This window comes from Sycon ciliatum, chromosome 8, assembly GCF_964019385.1.
Source record: "Sycon ciliatum chromosome 8, ocSycCili1.1, whole genome shotgun sequence".
In the NCBI taxonomy this organism is placed as follows: domain Eukaryota; kingdom Metazoa; phylum Porifera; class Calcarea; order Leucosolenida; family Sycettidae; genus Sycon; species Sycon ciliatum.
The window spans coordinates 10,920,676-10,941,869 of NC_088650.1; the positions used below are offsets into that span (position 1 = coordinate 10,920,676).

At 49.7% G+C, this 21,194-nt stretch overlaps 2 long non-coding RNA genes across 2 annotated transcripts in view; both read left to right on the top strand.

The window, feature by feature from the left end:
* The window catches only part of LOC135823025 (uncharacterized), a 75,027-nt gene that overhangs the window by 2,177 nt on the left and 51,656 nt on the right, over positions 1-21,194 (top strand). The gene's annotated exons all lie outside the window — the stretch shown is intronic.
* On the top strand, positions 15,873-18,369 carry LOC135822974 (uncharacterized). The gene is made up of 3 exons (XR_010554579.1): positions 15,873-16,594; positions 17,041-17,121; positions 17,945-18,369. It is a non-coding gene; the product is annotated as an uncharacterized LOC135822974 (long non-coding RNA).

The window sequence follows — 21,194 nt, forward strand, 5'->3', positions numbered from 1 at the left end:
TTCCCGTAGCTATGCAGAAGACGTTACTTCAGTAACGTCTGGCGCTAGCCAGGGTCCACACAGCTTTAATTCCCGTAGCTATGCAGAAGACGTTACTTCAGTAACGTCTGGCGCTAGCCAGGGTCCACACAGCTTTAATTTGGTATTTGTTTGTTTGTGTGTTTGTTTGTTTGTTTGTGTCACGCCTGGCGCTATCCGTATCTGACGGCAAAAAAGCATAGGATGTTATAAATTTTTTAATTCTCCTATTTTTTCAGGCATATCCTGGGATTCGAACCCGCACTATTGCCCTACATGCATTCCCCCATACACTTCACATTCATGCCCATTCTTCCAAGTTGCTTCACGTTGTTATCCTGCGTTTGAAAGCCCTATTTGAATATTGCGGCCAGCTGTATGTGGCCAGCTGTGTTCGATGGTACGGTACGGTACGGAAGACGGTGTAGTATTACCCTCGATCGTACCTGTCCCGTACCTATCCCCTACCGTACCGTGCCATCAAAGACGGCTGGCCACAATGCATATTCAAATAGGGCTTTCAAATGCAAGGTCACAATGTGAAACAACTTGGAAGAATGGGTATGAATGCGAACTGTATGGTAGAATGCATGTAGGGCGATAGTGCGGGTTCGAATCCCAGGATATGCCTGAAAAAATTAGGAGAATTGAAAAATTTATAACATCCTATGCTTTTTTTGCCGTAAGATATGGATAGTGCCAGGCGTGACACAAACAAACACACAAACAAACAAATGTATGCGAAGTGTATCGGGGGATGCATGCAGGGCACGCGATAGTGCGGGTTCGAATCCCAGGTTATGTCTTAAAAAAAAGGATTTTTTTAAAGAATTTATAACATCCCTATGCTTTTTTTTGTCTAGGTCATCAAGGCAAAAAAAGCATAGCGTAGGGCCCTGAGCTTCCAAGCTCTCTCGTTTGGTATTTTGTTTGTTTGTGTGTTTGTGTCACGCCTGGCGCTATCCGTATCTGACGGCAAAAAAGCATAGGACGTTATAAAAATTTTCAATTCTCTTTTTTTTTTCAGGCGTATCCTGGGATTCGAACCCGCACTATCGCCCTACATGCATTCCCCCATACACTTCGCATTCATACCCATTCTTCCAAGTTGCTTCACGTTATTATCTTGCGTATGTAGCTCCCTCCTAAAAGAAATTTTCCATACCCGCTCCTCCAGTGCACATACTACTTCCGTCACTAGGTCCCAAATCTCTTTTTCTCTGGCCTTGCCTTCTGCCCACACTAAAGCTGGTTTTTCTCGTCTTGGCTACATAGGTTCTGATCGGTGGAATATGCTGCCTTCCACTGTTCGCTCTTGTACAGATTATCGCCCATTTGTTCGTTCATGCTTAACCTTTCTAGGGGCTCCCGTAAGAAGACCATAGGTCTGTGGGAAACACCCTAGTAAAATAAACGAGAGAGCTTGGAAGCTCAGGGCCCTGCGCTATGCTGTGTTGCCTAGCTCATCGTGCATGTTGTTAGAACTGATGGAAATGCTTTTTACATCTACATGACTGTATATCCATTATATTTATTATGCTATTGGCCTACATGCGATTCCCGGGCGGTTCTAAAGGCGGCCCAGCCAGCCTGCTAGTGGGATCTCGGCCTCGCACACAAATCCACACAAAATGTTACTGCACTGAATGCATTCCCCCGATACACTTCGCATATATACTCATTCTCTTGATGGTACCGTACTCTTGATGGTACGGGACAGGCACGGGATAGCGCCAGGCATGTCGATGGCACAAACAAACAAAAATATTGTGGCTTTGCTGGTACGGTACAGTACGGGACAGATACGGGATAGTGCCAGGCATGACACAAACAAACAAACACACAAACAAACACCAAATTAAAGCTGTGTGGACCCTGGCTAGCGCCAGACGTTACTGAAGTAACGTCTTCTGCATAGCTACGGGAATAAAATAATAATAATAATAAGGCTGTGTTTACATGAGGCGTTTCAACCCGGGTTGAGTTCGACCCGGGTCAGATTTCAACCCGCCATGTGCACAAAGTGAATGGCGCGTTTACATGACGCATTGCGCTTGACCCGGGTTGAAATTTCGCCCCGGGTTGATTTCAACCCTCCCCCCAAGGGGAGGGTTGAAACCAACCCGGGTCAAGAAAATCGTACAAACGTACTTCTGTGCGTATCTCGCGCCAGGTTTGAACAGCACTGCAGATGCAAATTTCGCGCGAACGGATTCACGTGACCATGCAAGACTGTAGAAGTGGACTTTTGGCGGCATATCAGTATTTGACCCGGGTCAACTGTCTTCATGTAAACGCTCACCTCTTTTGTCTGTCGTACAGACTTTCAACCCGGGCTGAACTCGACCCGGGTTGAAACTTCTCATGTAAACACAGCCTTAGTTTGAAAGCCCTATTTGAATATTGCGGGCAGCTGTATGTGGCCAGCTGTGTTTGATGGTACGGTACGGTACGGAAGACGGTGTCGTATTACCCTCGATCGTACCTGTCCCGTACCTATCCCCTACCGTACCGTGCCATCAAAGACGGCTGGCCACAATGCATATTCAAATAGGGCTTTCAAATGCAAGATCACAATGTGAAACAACTTGGAAGAATGGGTATGAATGCGAAGTGTATGGGGGAATGCATGTAGGGCGATAGTGCGGGTTCGAATCCCAGGATCTGCCTGAAAAAAATAGGAGAAGTGAAAAATTTATAACATCCTATGCTGTTTTTGCCGGTAGATACGGATAGCGCCAGGCGTAACACAAACAAACAAATGTATGCGAAGGTATCGGGGGATGCATGCAGGGCGCGCGATAGTGCGGGTTCGAATCCCAGGTTATGTTTATGTCTTAAAAAAAAAGGATTTTTTAAAAGAATTTATAACATCCCTATTAGGCACCGTACCGGCGGATAATGCTAGCATAATAACTAGCATAATGACCCATGTGGGGAAGACCGGCACTGCCCTAGCATAAAGCCTCCAAATGTGACCTTGTCTAGCACAATCGATGTGTGAAACTTTTTTTTTTTTTTTTTTTTTTTTTTTTAATGTTTATTTGAATTCGGATAGCTCAACAGTACAGAAGTACAACTACAAAGAGTACCGAATAGAAGGCCCCGAGAACGGGAAACCAAAAAAAAAAAAAAAACAACAAAAACAGCAACATCAAGTTACTGATTATGCACATTGCTTGAAAGCAAATCACAACAATGATTAAGAGTTAAGCTGTCTTTTAGCCAAATAGCCAATTTGACGCGGAAATCTGCGATAGTAGTGCAGGACTTCAGGTCGTCTGGTAAATAATTCCAAACAAGAGCCGATTTACTTGAAAAGGACAGAAAGCCAGACATAGATCTATAGCGATTGATACTCATGTTATGAGTTGTAGAGCCGCGAGTAGTTCGGGTAGACGTACAGATGGGAAAGAGGGACTGCAAGCAAACAGCCGGCTTAATACAGTAACAGTGGAAAATGAATACAAGGAACAAAAATACTGATCGATATTGGAAAGAGGAAACATTGAGGTGGTGAAGAAGTGGCGTGATATTAGCTTGGGGTGATGCGCCACAAGCAACTCGTACAGCGCGCCGGTGGAGTGAGGCTAGCTTGTTTCTATTTTTAGCGGATATAAACGAAAGGTATACAGGGAGAGCATATTCTAGATCAGGCTGAATAACACCGACAACGAAAGTACGGCGGGCAAACAGGTTCATCTGGCGGAAAGATCGACGCAGTACACCGATCTTCCGTGAGGCTTTCCGGACGACATTGTTAATGTGTTGGTCAAAGGACAGCTTATTGTCAACAACGACTCCTAAGCATCTGGTGCTTTCCACTTCCCCTAGCGTAACATTTGACAAGGTGATTTGCAGTTGTTGCCTTTGTTGTTGTTGCTGACTCCCTGTGGCACGTTTGGGATGGATTTGCATGACAACGGTTTTGTCGGTATTTATCTGCATACCAATGGAGCCAAGGTGGTGGTTTAGTATCTCCAGTGCCGATGACAACTTGGCTTCGGAACGCGCCTTCGACGGATCACTAGAGTAGACTGTCTTGTCATCTGCGAACATCAGTAGTTTTGAACCCGCTGTCTCCGCAAGCCGGGGAAGGTCCCTCAGGTAGACATTAAAGAGGGTAGGGCCTAAAATACTTCCCTGAGGAACTCCTCGAGACACTGCTAGACTTGAAGACTGGCTGGCTTGCGTGACGACACGCTGAGATCTCCCGGCGAGGTACGACGCAAACCAACGCAGGGCGCTTGCATGAACACCCATGCCATGGAGCGCAACGAGTAACTGTTGATGCTGGACGCGATCAAACGCCTTGCTGAGGTCGACAAAGGCTACACTGGTAGTCTCTCCGCGGTCCTGGGCCAGTTTCCAATCATTTACAGCAAGTGTGAGCAGTTGTGTCGTGGAACGAGCTGGTCGGAACCCAAATTGGTGATCGTGGAGGTGATTTTCGATGGTCAAACTGTCACATACCTGATTTAGAACCAGGCGTTCCAGAGAAACTAGCACTACGTCCAGATGAAAGTGTATGCTGGATGCCACCGTTGCCAGAAGCGTGTTTGGCACTGTTTGCTGCGTTTACGGAGTTCTTCAAACTGCACTGACTTGTACTTGGAGCTAAATATAGCATTGTGCACACTTTTTGCAAATAAATTTGATTTCCAAATTTGCAATGCTTGTCTTGAAGTTCAATGTCAATCCCGCTTTAGTGTTATGTTTCCACCGTGTTTGCACTGTGATACTGCCATATTCCGAGTGACTACATAGGGAAGTCATTATTTCCCACCGCATGGATTGACATTTTTGTAGCACTATCGGCACTGCTAGCATTATTATTATTATTATTATTATTATCAAATTTTTGATAGGGCAATCCCCACAGGCCTAAGGCCTTCTTACAGGGTACCCTTATAACTAGCATAATCGCTCCAAATAACTAGCAGTGCTAGTAGCACAATTTTCTCATATAACTAGCATTATCCGCCGGTGCCTAATCCCTATGCTTTTTTTTGTCTAGGTCATCAAGGCAAAAAAAGCATAGCGTAGGGCCCTGAGCTTCCAATCTAACGTTAGCTCTCTCGTTATTATTTTTAAAATTTTACTTTTATTATTTTTTCGGCAAGGCAGATGATGATGATGATGATGATGATGATATACAATAACTTGTTCCTGATACTACATATATTTATCTGACAAATATTTAATTTAGAATGCCAGAGCGTTGTTGGGGTATCGGATTGACGGGAGTCCATGCCAGCAGCTGCCGTTCCACTTTCGCACCCCTAGGTGGTCTTTGAGAGATGCATGGCGATTTCTTCGTCTGTCATGGCTTTGCCCTTCAACATGATCACGCTACTAGGCAGAGTACATCGGATGCCATTCTGTCGCAGTTTCCGAAATGTAGGCCAGACGTCATTTCGCTTAGATTGTTCAGTACGAGTGAGATCATGGGACACGTAAACAGGGTTGCCACCTGTAAGTGTAACTGCTTCTTGCTTCTTTTTCATGAGGAGTTCCTTTCCACTTTTGGAGAGGCATACACGTACAGGACGGGGTTTGCTGGGAGCTGTGCCGGATCCGTTTGCTGTGTTACGCCTCCCCAGTCCTTCTGCACTAAATATGTCAGACGATCTGACCCCGCCCGGGATCAGTTGAATTCAGTTCACGAACTGTCTGCACCAATGCACCCTCCTCTCGTACAGCTTCAGGAACTCCCCGCAGGACTACGGAACGTGCTATCTGCTCAGCCTGCTCCTCAAAGTAAGTTTGTGCCATATTTGGGGTGGATTGTGCAACCTCCCCCAGTCTAGTCGCCAGCCTGTCTACCTCCTGCCGGAGCCCAGTAATGGCGGATTTCCCGCCATTGCCTGGATAATCACTGATGCATGTAGCAGACGCAAGCCGTGCCACTTCAGTCGTCAATTTCTCGTTCGCGGAACGGAGCTCCTGCAGGTCGCTCTCCGCTCCTGCCACTTTCTTTTCCACGTTAGCCAATCTCCCATCAAAAGGCGACATCAGTTCCCTCATATTTCTCGCCAAGTCCTCTCGGAACTCCGAGGCAAATGTCTTTAGTAGGTACATTACTTTGTCCAGAGGGACTGATTCATTAGGACTTACGCCAGTTACGGGCCTGTCTGTGCCAGGTAGGCGAGCCGATTTTGGAATGGCGATCGGCCTGACAGTGGTGGTCCGACTCAGCTCCTCAGCTTCCGACCCAGAAAGCATCAAGCTCTCCGCTGGGCTTGCCGGTTTGGCCTTGCGGCCAGCTCTTCGGCCCATCTCCTGGACGGGTGTTGGGGATATCATGCCAGGGCTCCCAGTAGGGGTTCCCTCCACCCTCTCACGACCAGCATGAGGGGGGATACCCGACGCAAAAAAATTCTTCACTGCACTCGACATTGCAAAAAAACGATCGGTTTCCGATATAAATTTTTCCTTTTCCTCTTTTGGTCCTTTCTGTCTTATTTATTTATTTATTTATTTATTTATTTATTTCACCTTCCCGTGGCCAGAGAATATAGGCCAATATGGAGGGAGGGGGGCGGTAGCCAGCCATGGCAGTAAACAAAAACAAAGCAAAAATAAATAAATATTGCACATTACTGGAGGCAAAGAGAAACAAATGTGGATGAAGAACTAGCAGTTATTAGAACACGAGCTTCATGTTGGCCTTGAAATCCTTTAGCGTACAAGACGATTTTACTGATAGAGGCAGGGCCAGCCAGAGAGAATAGGCAGCAAAAAACGGAGATCTGGTACAAGCTGAGGTTCGGGCTTTAGGTAAAGTGCAGGGATTGCGCGTAGGACGAGTGGGAAGAAACCAGTTATATTTACGCAAGTGTGGCGGGGCTTTGTCAAGACGAATAGAATGAACAACACTACACAGCTTTCGATCCGCTTGACTAGAGATAGGGAAGGTGTTAAACATATCATACAGCTCGGCAGAAGGAAAGTATGATGGTTTGCGGAAAAGGACTTTGAGTATCCTCTTATTGTGGACGTCCAGGGTACTCATTAACGATTTACTAAGTAGGGATGACCAGGCGGTTGAGCAATAGAGAAAAATGGGGAGAATATAGCAATGATAAAAAAGGCGAATGCATTCAAGCGGTAGGTGGGAGCAGTGAGACACGAGGTAGCCAACAGCTTTACTGACTTTGCTACAGATATAGTCGACATGTCTACTAAACGATAAGTCTGAGTCAATGACCAAACCAAGATGTTTGTGTTGTTTTACCACTTTGAGGTCTGTGAGGGATCCGGGAAGAGTGAATGCATAGGTTGGCTCTGAGTTCGGCAGGAATAATATCTCAGTCTTGGCAATATTAGGTCTTAGTCTCCAGGTAGTCATCCACTGATGGACTTCGTTGATACCGCGCTGGAGACTGTCTCGCAGCCTGTCTAGACACATTATATTATTGTTATTATTATTTAATTAACTCGGATGGTGAGCCAATTAAAATTAATAATTGTGAAAAAAGAAGGACAAAATGTTACGAGTTGTGACTAACTGTCCACCAACGTAACCAGATCTGATACAGTCAGGGAGTACGGTACGGTACGGGAGATGGTGTCGTGTTACCTTTTTTTTTTTTTTTTTTTTTTATCTGCTGAGCCTCTTGTACGGGCAAAATAACACATTTTGTGAAGAATCAACACATAAAACGAATCATCAGATACAGTATTTACAGAGTCTGTCACTCAGTAGGATCACTGCACTGTGCAGGTTCACTGGATGCGTGCCTCCGCCGCCACTAGCACAGCAGGGGACTCAGGCATGGCAGGAGCAAACATGCTCCTTGAGCCACGCAGGCACATAGCACCACAACGCACCAGGGCAAACCCAAGGCGGCAGCGCAGCAAGGAAATAACCTGCCCGTATGGCTCCTTACTCTTCTCAGCCAGGAGAGAGGCGATCCGCGTGAAAAGAGCATTGGCATGCTTGCCATAGCCACCAGAGGCAGAGAGCACAACGGGCACGAAGGATGCATGCTCAACTTCACGTACTCGCTCCTCGTACTTCCGGCGCTTTTCCTGTTCATGGCGTCTGTAGCTAGCAGCGAGGGAGGTGGCACGATTCGAAGACGCAAAAGGGTTGAACACCCGTACATCAATAAAGATGCGCTCGAATCGGCCACCCCACACACCACTAGCCGCAACGTCCAGCCGAGCTTGCTCCTCCGTGACAGCTGTGCGATGGCGGAAGGCCTCTCCGGTGACGGGCTGGAGGTGGGGTTCCACTGTCACGTTGTGAGCGACCTGCGTTAGAGCTCTGGCGGTGATGTCCCTCACCTCGTTGTGTCGCAGTGTCGGGAAGCCACCAAACGGGCACGACAGGGCGTGACTCACATTCAGCGGCTTACTGCACACGCAGAGGCTTGGGAGCCGAGGAGGTGTCCAGCCGTACCGGAGGCACAGGCCATCCCGGAAATCTCCCATGCTGAGTGTGAAACCATGGCGGCTGAGGGGGCGGCAGGTCAGCCAGCTGGATGCACCCTTTTCTGAGGCCAGGTCGAGAACAGGGGCCAGCTCCCGGTGATCCAAGCGAAGAGCGTCAGCCATAGACTTGAACGCGCTCCGCTTCTCGGCCCGAACCGTCGCCTTGACCGTCCGGAGATGAGTCAGAGAGTCGCCAAGAGACAACTCCTGCTCCAGCAGGCGAGACACGAGGCTAGCCGTGATCCTTCGGGATGAGGTGTACTGTTCAGCCACTGAACAAGGGTCTGCCATACCCAGTCCCCCAAGCCGGCAAGGCAGAGAGAGTCGGGAGCGAACAGTTGTCCCAGGTGGCGCCTGACCCGTGATGGCCGGGATGAGCCGACCGCTGATTGCGTGTTCCAGCGGTTCAAGCAGGGACGGCGGGATGGAGGAGGTCCGGCAGAGGAAGGACCACTTGTTTTGCAGGCCCTGTGTGAAGGCGGAGTAGGCGGCCTGTGGCTGCGATGCAGCGATGGTCGTGAGCTGCGCAACTTCCTCACACCAGGTGGCGACCTTGGACTGGACAAATTGTTCTATAAACTCATCCGTGCCCAAAGGTGCACCAAGGTGGCGGCAACCATCACACGTGACCTGCACACCGGTACCCTCGAACATCTCGATAGCAGCTGCGTACCTGGAGGGCTTGACCAGGAGGAGTGACTTCTGGGCATTGCAGTGGTAGCCATACCCAGGACCGTGGCTGCCGAGATTGTCCCACCTTTGGCGAACAGGCGTTAGCTTGCCACCGGCTGCAGCATCGTCCACATACCAGCCCTGTTTCGCACCAGGCACTGCAACTTTCTTGATGAGCGGGAGGACTCCAAGCGCATATACGGGCATGGCCAGAGGGTCACCCTGAGTGGTACCCTCGCACGATAGCAAGCACTCTCCATCAACGAATAGGCGGGATGGTTGGCGGTAGGTGTTGATTACAGCTGGCGCTATAGAGGGACAGAGGTGACGGATGTTCCGTAGGCAGGCTTCACGGTTAAGCCGGTTGAAGGCGTTCGAAGCGTCGGCGAGCAATATGGCATCCGCATCCTCCTCACGGTAGACATCTTGCATCGCATGGATGGCAGCTTCAATGCCGCACTCCTGACCGGCACACAGTTGAAGGGTGCCCGCTGCATCTTGGATATCTCTCCCGGTGACAGTAAGGATGGCTTTGCCGACAATGCGCCTGGCCACTTCGCCGATACCAATGGGTCGAACACCCGGCGACTTGTCAAGGGCTATTAATCTGCATGCGACGAGCGCCTCCAGTGTCGCTGGGTTGACGTATGTAGTAGCAATGCGACGGGCGCATGTTGCAAGCGAGTCACACAGCTCATCTGACGCTTCGGAGAACGCGGTGCACATGCGCCGCCATCCATCAACGTCCATGCCCGATGGCCCAGCCGCGCCGTGGGTGTGCAGGGCGGCCCGGCGGATGACGTCACGGGTCAGGCTTGAGAACATCACACTGTGAGGCTGAACAGGTGGCTCACCCGTTAGCAGAGACTCTGCATCAGCCGGCTCCCCTGCCGGATGTTTGCTGATAAGAAGGTCACGGGTGGTATCAGTGCCGACAGTGGTGTCCAGGCTGAGAACTCCTTTGCAGCCACCACTTGATAGCTGACGGAGGGCGGATGGTAGTTTGCCGGAGGACACATTAGCGGCGAACGCACTTGCCAGGTCAGGGGGGGTCGATCGGGCGGCTGGCTGGTGCCTGTCCTGGACCTGCTTCTGGATGGTGGTTGACTCGCGGAGCAGTTCCGGCAGGCTTGCTGTTCGCCAAAGTTCTAGACGTCTCCTTAGGTGTTCCTGTGGAGACGGCTTGGTATGGTTGCCCTGCGGGTTCTGTAACATCAGCTGTGGGAAGACCATCGCCGCCTTGAGTGCGACATCTTCTGAGGCCGAGGCACTGCCAAAGCTGTGGAAGAAGGCACTCAGCTGGGAGATGAACGAGCGGCCGACGGTGCCCTGGGGAACTGGGAACAGGTTGGGGCGGAAGTGGACGACAACCTCATACGCCTCAACGATGGCTGTCACAGAGTCTTCCCCTGTCAGTTCTCCAAGTCGGACTGCGGTGCGGTCCAGTGATGGGAAGACTGGTAGGTCGGGGACCTCTGCACCGTCTGCAGATCCAGCTGGGCCCCCAGTGGCTGTTGCGTCTGTGTCGAAGTTGGGAGTGCTAGAGGGTTGGCTTTCACCGGCATCCAGTGTGGCCAATAGGTACGTTGCCTGGCTGTCGGTGACGGTGTCAGGGTCAGCGACTTGGACCAGTGTATTACTAGCCGAGTGCAACTCCTGATCTGTAACGTCCGGATTCGGCGCCGCCGCACTGCTTGCTGACCTGCGCTCCGCCACAACAATCCCGCTGGCATTCATCATGGCACCATCGGCACACTCCACGTCCGCTGGCTCACGCACTTGGCTGGCAGGTTCGACATCGACATCAGCACTGTCATTGGTGTCAGGCGAGTTCGGCACCTGTACATGTACGGGTACTACGGAGCTACTGCCAGTGCGGGTACCGGGAGACGAGCTCGACCGGGCTGTGCGAGGTGGTCCGTGACCGTCTCTGCACTCTGCAAGTAGGGTGGTGGTGAGTACTGCGGCTGCACTCTCGGTGACTGTTGCCAGTGCTGGCTTGTGCACATTCGAGACATTTGGTACGGGTACGGAGTCTAGTGTCGTAGCTGTGGTTGCTCTGTTGTCGGAGATCATCGACGTCCTGCTGATAGTATGGTCCGGCACCGTATCACCAACAGCGGATACGGTAGCTGTGGCCGTTGGTTGAGAAGACGGTTGGGAAGTCGGGGAGCTGTTTCGGCACTTGTTCTTCTTCGAAGGGAGACAATTCCGACACTCTCGGCCCTCCTTCATGCATTCGCACCGAACGCAGGTGCCGTTGCCGTTGCACCGGCAACAAGTGGCACCCTGCATCGGCTGGTTTGCGGGAGAGGCACGTTGAAGTCGGAAAATCCACTGAAAACTACGGAGCTCGAGAAACGCGTACCTACGTCAACATTTCAAAACAGACCACACGTATTACCCTCGATCGTACCTGTCCCGTACCTATCCCCTACCGTACCGTGCCATCAAAGACGGCTGGCCACAATGCATATTCAAATAGGGCTTTCAAATGCAAGATCACAATGTCAGTCGATGCGCCAAGTCGCTGATGAGGCCGATTTTATTTGCAACCGCGGGAAAAAAATGAGGTGAAAACGACGACGCCGACCCAATCCGCGATATTCATGTTAAAACAAAATGGCGTCACGATTTATTGAAAGTGGTATAGTTGGTGGTACGAGTGTTCAAACCCATTTGAACTTCATACTGTTCGTCTTCTTTTTGACATGCTCTCTTTCCATCGTCCTTAGCTTTTGTTTGTTGAGAGCTGTTTTGGCTTTCTCCTATACCTCTGGGGGATGCCAAGTGATGGTTTTGAGAGGCTGGTGATGGCTGTGAGCGAGAGTTTGCCGATCGGCGTCGTCCTCGCTATAGCGATGAAAATACTAGTTACTGCGCACCTGGCAGATATCACAACACATCGGAGCGTCCAGGAGCAAAGGAATCTTGGGTTTTCACTGGAATCTAGTTCCTCCAGCATCGTGTAGCCCACCGTCGGTGAATGGCGGTCCAGAAAGGTCGAACCTGGTCTTCTGCAGCATCTCGCAGTCCTGCGAGGCACACTGAATACGCCTGTCATGTATTCTACAAATATAAATCACGAAGTAGTGGACTTTACAGTGATGAGTCTATCCTGTATGCTGCAAAAGACGCAGGAAATGTGACTGGTGTCTGTACACTCAGTGACTGGACGCCAACACCCCAGTCTTCTCCTGCAGGATCTGTTTGACATTGACATTATGCAGTAGGTCGGCATTGACCTGGTTTGGCAGCTATCGTAATAGTATCTGCCTGGTTGGATGTAGCAGGTTGATGTTTGCTCGTCGTCCAGTCCGGAATTTTCTTGTAACTCACGGTGGAGTACGCGCAGGGTTTGTGATCATCCCTGTTCACTTCAATATTATCAAACACAACGTTCCCTTTGTCACTCATCTTATCCTGAGTACTGAATTTGCTGACAATATTGCACCACACTTGTCACAACCTACCGCCACTGCTGGCGGTGGTGACTGGTTCGTCAATGGCGGTGACCAGGCTGACTGACTAGCTTCGAGACAGCGGCCTCGTTGTCAACCCCGCGGCAGCCTAAAGGTTGATTTTATCGATCCAGCCTCAGCGCCATGTTGACAATGCCCTAGTGACTGTGTGTCATGGATTACCTTGCCATCAGCGGTCATTGCCGTCCACCTTGATGCAGCCCTCAACAACTGGCTCAGCCCATGGGAGTCTCAAGTGGACAAAGTTGTTGCCAAAGTAGCTCAGAAGATTGGTGCATCGTGGTGTAGGTGAGCACATAACTAGGACTTCCCAGCGCCTATTTGTCCAGGCTGCGATACTATGTGACATGCTGTACTGCAAATTCTTTTCAGCACTGCAAGGCCGGCAGCTGGACCGACTGCAGGGGCCGCGTACATGCAGGCCGCCTGTTGCCAGTCCAGCATTCTGGAACGTTCCTTCCTTCTGAGATCCGTGGAATAATAACTTTCTTTGCTTCAAAGCAAGTTGCTTACCTTTCTGTTGTGCTCCCAGTGTCCTTACAACAATAACCTACAGCAATGTTTTATTTTCCTTTCCATTCCCCAACCAATGAATACTACGATGTCGATTCTATTTCTGAATACTTTAGTGTGTGCCCGCGCACGCACGTGTGTGTGTGTATACCTCACTCGCCACTCGAAGTTCTGTTCCCCATCACTGGAACACTGCCTGTTCTTTCAGGACCTGCCATCATCTGCGGATAAGCATTCAATGATTGTATTGTGTGTGCGTTTCATTCAGAATCAGATCCGCTATCGTTGCTATAAGAGAAAATCTGTGGGTTCACATCCAGTGCATTTGTAGATTTGCGTGCTTTTCTCGCCACGGGCGCATACATGGGACATTGTGTGTGTGTGTGTGTGTGTGTGTGTGTGTGTGTGTGTGTGTGTGTGTGTGTGTGTGTGTGCGTCTGTGTGTATGGGGATATTGTCTGTATCGGCTTTTGGTACTAATGTTCAGGTCTGTGCTTGCATGTGTGAACATGAAATTGTTCGGTTCTGTGCATGCTATTGCTATGTTGTATACTATTGTATGTATGTGTGCATTTCCACGAACAGTGTAGATGAGCGTGGAGAGTGCATTCATCCCTCATCAACCACTTCCCCTTGGGCTTACGAGAGTTTTTTCTGCGTACCTCTCATTTTTGTTTGTTTCTCTCTGATACTGTATTGATGCCGGTACCTGTACCTCGATGTGTTCCTCTATCTGCAGTCGCCTTTAGCCTTCGGTCAAGTTAACGTTTATTGTACTCTACTTATCGTGCGAATCAAAATAAACAATAATAACACAAGTCGTGCTAGAGTGACGACATGTGCGTGTAGTAGGGTTGATGCGATGGGACGTTATAATTAGGTGGAACAGAACACACATTGGGCAGATTGATTGGGCATCATTGATTGTGCTCAGTCTAAACAGTGAACATAATAATTATCTCCAGTGACAGACTGTAGCGGCTAGCCTCCAATAGGTAGCTGGCACTAGTCGCTACTGCTTGTTTGACAGGTGCCGCCAGAACCCCTGTTGTGTCATGCTATAGATGCACATGCCCTATTCTGGAGCATACTGAGGTACTTTGATTTTGTTGACTGCATGTAGACAGCATCCAATAGTAGTACTCGTAGACCTTGGCTCTTTGTAGGTCAACCACCATCGCATGGATCGATCGGTGACTATGCACTTGGAGGTTGGAATAGCCCGCGCTGAACAGATCTTGCCATGGCCCAGGGAGTGAACTCGCTTACTCGACTATCCCGGTTTTAGTTAACCAGCATGAGTGGTGCAATTTGTCCATACCATGTTGCGAGCTCACAGTTGTTTGGGCAGGTTTTGAGCTGCACCACGAAACAAAGCGAAATAACGGCGTGACTGTAGAGCAAGGAAGCGGCGAGACGGCACTTCCAGGACGAGACAGGCGGTAGAGATGTGTTCACAGCACGAGCAACCTCTCAAACCCTGCCGGTACTCCACAGTTACAAGAAAATGTCGGACTGGACGAAGCGCCAATGCAAACCTGCTACATCCACCCAGGCAGATAGCTGCCAAACCAGGCCAATGTCGACCCACTGCATACCGGTATGTCAATGTCAAACAGATCCTGCAGGAGAAGACTGGGATGATATTGGCGTCCAGTGTATGGACACCAGTCACATTTCCTGCGTCTTTTGCAGCATACAGGATAGACTCATCCCTGTAAAGTCCACTACTTCGTGATTTATATTTGTAGAATACATGACAGGCGTATTCAGTGTGCCTCGCAGGACTGCGAGATGCTGCAGAAGACCAGGTTCGACCTTTCTGGACCGCCATTCACCGACGGTGGGCTACACGATACTGGAGGAACTAGATTCCAGTGAAAACCCAAGATTCCTTTGCTCCTGGACGCTCCGATGTGTTGTGATATCTGCCAGGTGCGCAGTAACTAGTATTTTCATCGCTATAGCGAGGACGACGCCGATCGGCAAACTCTCGCTCACAGCCATCACCAGCCTCTCAAAACCATCACTTGGCATCCCCCAGAGGTATAGGAGAAAGCCAAAACAGCTCTCAACAAACAAAAGCTAAGGACGATGGAAAGAGAGCATGTCAAAAAGAAGACGAACAGTATGAAGTTCAAATGGGTTTGAACACTCGTACCACCAACTATACCACTTTCAATAAATCGTGACGCCATTTTGTTTTAACACGCATACGGTCCATTGTTTTTCTTGGTATTTTGTGAACCATCATGGACTATATCAGCTTTTCGTGGATGAAGTAGCTGTTGTAAACTAGTTTACTGGCACGTCCCCACTCTCTTCTTAGTACTATGCCTTCCACTGAGACTAGCTGTGTTGATTTGGGATCCATCAGGAGAGGTTTCCTCGACGTCGTCCTTTTTCGTATTTCGTGCACGCTCAACTTCTAGGGCATGCAGAGGTGGACATCGGTCACGGACACCAATTGCTACGATTGTAAGTTGTTGGTTATTCTCTTGGGTTCTACCAGTGTGAAATTGGATGTGATCGGACTATGCAACAAGGTGCGGCCCGAAATTCCATTGAGCAGTACAACAATCGTGCTTCTCCATGATAGCCATTATTGATTTCAAGTTCTCCAACCTCTCCTTCTGTTGCTTGGTGACTGCTGCAGCACTATGGTCTCTCCTGTTTCTGTCTTCTTGTGCAAATTCAGGGAACAGCTCATCTTGGAAGTTGTGAAGCACGTGCCCACGATGTGGCAGATACGGTGCGAGTCGATCAATGTACTCGGGTCGCGGGTGAACAATTGCAGCTTTAAGGTCTTTGTTGATGCACATCTCGTGGCATTCATCAAGTCCAACTGAGCTGAATGCATTGCTTGACAGGCTGACGGAGAATGACCCAGACTGGAACTGTGCCTTGATTTCCCCTGGCATGGATGCAACGTGGGCCAGATGGTGGGGAAGTAGACGCAAGTAGTATGTTCTGTCAAAAGCGTGAAACAAAGGGGCTGCAGCTTTGATTGCAGCTACTCGTAGATCCCAGTTTCCAGTACGCACCGCTACCCATAAACCAATGTATGATGTCATGTGCTGGAAATAGAAATCAACCCAGAATCGCCAGGTGTCATCACGTTCAGCCATTGCTGTGGCGAATTCTTGCAGTTGGTCATATGTAGCCGATGGGTTGCCACACCTCTGGAGCATTGTGCGACCAATGGCTTCATGAGCAAGTAGCAGAAACTCATGGCACTTGCGAAAGTTGGTGGCTTTTTCCAACACCGACAGGAGATCTCCGCGACACCCCATTGCCACTGCCATAGATTTCAAGCCTGCATCCCAGTAGACTCTCATCAGCACGGGATGTATTGCCTTGAGAAGGTGCCAATCTCCTGGAAATGGAACCAGCCATGCTAGTTCGTCTCCGTACTCTCTTATGAGCGAGAGGAGGTGATCATACGTCTTTCCATCACCCACAACAACGAGGTGAGTAAGCATGCGCCCAACACCATACAATGCTTGCAGGCAGCGCAGAGCATTCAGCATTGTGTCCTTGCTGTCAGCAGGATCACTAGTCACACCCAGGTAGAGAACCTTCGACTGCTCAGGCCTCGAGGGGAAAGTCGATTTGAAATGGCCCTTGAGTGAAGTGTGGCCATCTGTTGCAAGGAACTCATGGTGTAGTTTGCTGAAGGATCGTAAAACGCCGGTATCCTCATTTGTGGGTATAAAGGCTTCCATGGTCAGCTTGTTGCGGTTGAACCATTTTGCGCTCATTGCTGGCGGTAGAATATCGGGTGGGGAACTAGTTGGGTTCACGGTGATTGTCACTGGCGGCTGTAGGTTAATTATTGGCAATTCTGCAGGCGCAGTGGTTTCCTGGTGATAAGAGACTGCTGCTGTGTCCTCTGGGTTCTCTGTGTTTCCTGCAGAACACGATGTGGACTGGTCACAATCACCAATTACGGCTGATTCTTGAACACACTGGAGCGCGTCGTCACACTGTGTCTCAGGTAGGCAAGGCATGCCTTGATGGACTTTAGCTGGGTTTTTCTGCTCAACTGCCGTTCTTGAACGTGACCTGCCTCGCTTAGCAAGTGGCTCGGCATGCTGTGAAAAACAATGGAACCCTTGATGGGGTGCTGGGCGTTCGTTGCTACAGCAGGTAATATCTCCAGTTAGGGGCTTTGGGGTGACACTCTGAATGGAAGTACCATAGAAGCCCCTAGACTGATCACCACAGTACATCCGCTTGCCAGGCTCGTTCTTGTCAATGTTGTCAATGGTTGCGATGGAGAACTTAGCAAAGGGGATGTTGGCATTTACCCCTGCCTCAGAGTTCTTATCTATGATGGTCTTCTGATAGCGCTTGTAGGTATCAATTCCTGCTGTAGCACCAACCCTTGATAGGACTCGCATGAGCTCTGTCGACTTGCTGTGTGCTTCAACAAAGTCAGATAGAGCTAAGTGAAAGGGGAACGTGCAGGATGGCACAGCTGCATGCATCATGCAGGACAGTATGAACAGGCAACGGACGCGCTTGACGTGTTGGTAGGGGGATTTGGCTGGGCAGTTTTGCTTGCCGCCTTCCTCATTACCATAAACCATCAGCCACACATTTCGCCAAAGACCGGGGTTTATTTCAGTGATCACTGCTTCTAGCTGCATTGCCGATAGGGAGGTGGGATCAGCGTGCTCCCGATGCTTAAAGCGTGCTGCCTGCTCCTTCATGAGGTCGTGCAGTCTGGGCACGGACTCGAGTGCATCTGTTGTACTGGAAAATGTTGTTTTGCTGCATAATTCTTCTGCATTCTGCTGCGTTCTGCCGTTTTTCAGGGTCTCAGCTCGTGCAGTGGCCAGGGACTTGAATAAGCACGAGGCCATGTCACAACCAGTTCGGTACAGCAGTGTGCCCTGCTTCCGCCCTCCAAATGACCCGTGCTGCAGATGCGTGCCTAGCTTTGCCTGTAGGCTGGATAGCAGCCACCGATTGTTCATCTCAGCCTCACCATCAGTTAGGGCTGAGTGATGATCAGCAGCTGTGGCGAGCAGAAGGGCCCTATTCTCGAACAATGTCTGCCCGACGAATACGGCCGTTGAGATGAGAGCTGCTTCACACCTCGATGCCGATGGCGTCTCCTTTCGCAGAGATTGGAGGAGCACCTGGAGCTGTTGGTCTGTGCTCCGACTCTCTCCATCAGCATCTACCAGCTCCAGCTGTACCTTGTAGCATGTAAGGCACAGGGTGCTATCGCCACTTATACTGATGCCATGCGCAACATTCAGCTGGTTCTGGAGAGCACCTACATTGGGGCATTTGCGTTTCGTGCCCACGATGCGTGTGCTGCACATGGCACATGTGGGCGGGCCATATCATGCAGCTGCATGTTGTGCTTGTTACATAGGCACAGAGTTGACATGTCTGGTATCTTTTCTTGTAGCGCAGCCTGTAGTTCAGCAGCTGTCATCGACACTGCTGCATGCCGTGGCAAGTCGCAGCCGGCAACTGAACATACTTGCACCGCATTTCCCTGTCCATGCTGATCTGGTGTGGGTGATGACTGTAACTTCGTGGCTTCCGTGCTTGCTATTTCTGCTGGCTCTGTAGATCGTGACGCTGCTGCTGTTGCTGCTTCTGTAGTGGTTGTTGCTTGTGGCTGTTGGTGTTGCTGTGCAGCCTGTGCCTTCAAACGCTTCATGCATTTCTTGCATATGCATGCATCTGGTTTAATACCTGGATGTTTGGTGTTATCCCAGTTTTCAACTGAGGCTGGGTGGGTATATCTCGCATCACGTGGTGTCTCCTGGCACACAAAGCAGGGTCCACTCTCTCTACCAGGGTGCAATTGTGTACCCAAATTTGGCCGGCCCATATTTGGGCATGGGGTGGCCGGACACCTGCCAGCGTTTCAGACGCTGTGAGTACCTCCTTTGGGACTCTATATGTGTGGACGCTTTCTCTCCCCGCTCTTGCAACAAGCAGCGGCCCGAAATAATCTGCGACGTACCTACGAATTTCGAATTTGAAAAAATGGAACAAAAATGTCGAAGAAAAGTGATCAGATCATGGCCAGCAATCAAGGACATCTGAGAGTTGTAATTTTTGTACTCCTCCGAGGTGTGATTTTTGGCGTGCTGGGCCAAGCACAAGGAAGCCAACTGCAAAAAAACTGCAGAAAATCGTTGTTGTTTGATCCTTTGGTGTAATCTTTGTTTCTAGTCGAAGCTGGTTGCTGTTTGGAGCAGAAACGCTGAAATTGACTATTTTCTGCATGTACTCATATACTCAGGCATGCAGTCTCACTCGTATTTTAGCTATTTTTCTGAAATGGATGCTGCTCTGCGCCCCTTGGTGAACATTTCCTGCGCTCGTGGAGCAGCTGAAAAGGACCACTGGTATGTCTGGTTCCTGGTTTGAAAGTGGAGAGTCGACTTTTGTGCCTTGAAAAAGGAGTAGAGAGCGATAAAGGTACGTCTGTGGCTGATTTTTGAGTGCTCCTCGTACATTTTTGATCGTGATAGAAATTCTCAGACCAAAGTCAGACCAAAGTCAGCGCGATGATGGTCGTACAGTTTTCTTGTGAATTTTTTAGTTGTTTCATCTCGTATCTATGTCAGTATCGTGATGGTGAAGTGGAGAGGGTGATTTTCTTCCTCTAGGCTTCGTTGTTTGGCTGGGGAAAGTTATGTTTCTCCTCTCTTCCTTCTTGTGAGGAAGAGCTTAGTATTTATTGAATGGACTCGGGATAATGAGCGACGATAAATGGCAAGACGTCCGACGGACCGGGAGCGGCACACGCCGGCCCAGTCGTCGGAGCGAGGAACAGCTAAGACACTCGGCTCAGGAAAATTCAAAAAATATTCTTCAAACCTCAACATTGCCACGTTCAACGTCCTCGGCCTGAAGTCGTCACTGAAGAGAACTACTCTGACCAGAGACTTGGCGAGGTGCGCAGTGGACGTGTGCTCTCTACAGGAAACAAAAGTTACAGACGGACTAGACGAATCCATCCTTGGACACCGTCTCATCTGTTTTCCAACGAAAAACTATCACTATGGCCTCGGATTCGCTGTCTCGAGTCGCCTTGAAATTCATCGGTACTGGGCAGTATCGGACCGTGTCGCAGTCCTTACGCTCTCCAGTAGCCCCTCAGCTCTAGTGTCTGTACACCAGGGACAGAACGTCGCCTCGGGAAGGCCATTCCTGGCTATTATCAACGCATACGCACCGACATCGACGAGATGTGCGTCAAATGTCGCTGAGATGGATAGATTCTACGACGACTTGGCTAAGGCGTACTCAGAGGTCAGCAGCAGTGCCCTACTGTACATTTGTGGCGATTTCAACGCGAAAGTTGGCAGTGGCCGCAGAAATGCGAACTGTTTGGGATCCCATGGTAGAGGCAGACGAAATTTCACTGGGGACACATTGGTCAACTTCTGTGAAACTAGTCACCTCTACCTGGCAAATACTACGTTCAAGCATCCTGCCAGGAATATTACGACCTGGACTGGCTGGAGGAGAGACAAAGCAGCAGACCAAAAAGTCCCTGTGTACAATCAGATTGATTATATTATTTGCCGTGAGTCACAGAAACGTCTCTTGAAGAACTGCAGGAGCTACGGCGGGATGAATACTTACTCAGATCATATAATTGTAATCGCAAACCTAGAGATACCGAGAGTATATGGTGTCTTGGGCAGCCAGACGCGCAAACGGAGCATAAGCAGACAGCCCAGTGTCAATACACTACGCCTGGCATCAGAGAAAGAAGTACAGCTCGCCTATGCAAAGAAGCTATCAGATTCACTTGCAGAGCCTACTGGGGAGGCAGGAGACGACGTGCAGGAGAACTGGAACGCTATTCAAAAACACATTCACAGTGCAGCAGCAACAACTGTGGGATACGCCAAGAGAAAAAAACACCAAAAATACGATGATGCAGAACTGGAAGCCCTATCGAAGGAGCAGAGGCAGCTGCGCATACAGCTGACATTTGTCACTGACGACAAGAAGAGAAAATCCCTCAAAACCAAACGTAACCGAATTCAACACAAGGTGCGGAAGCTGTGCCTAGACCGTGCT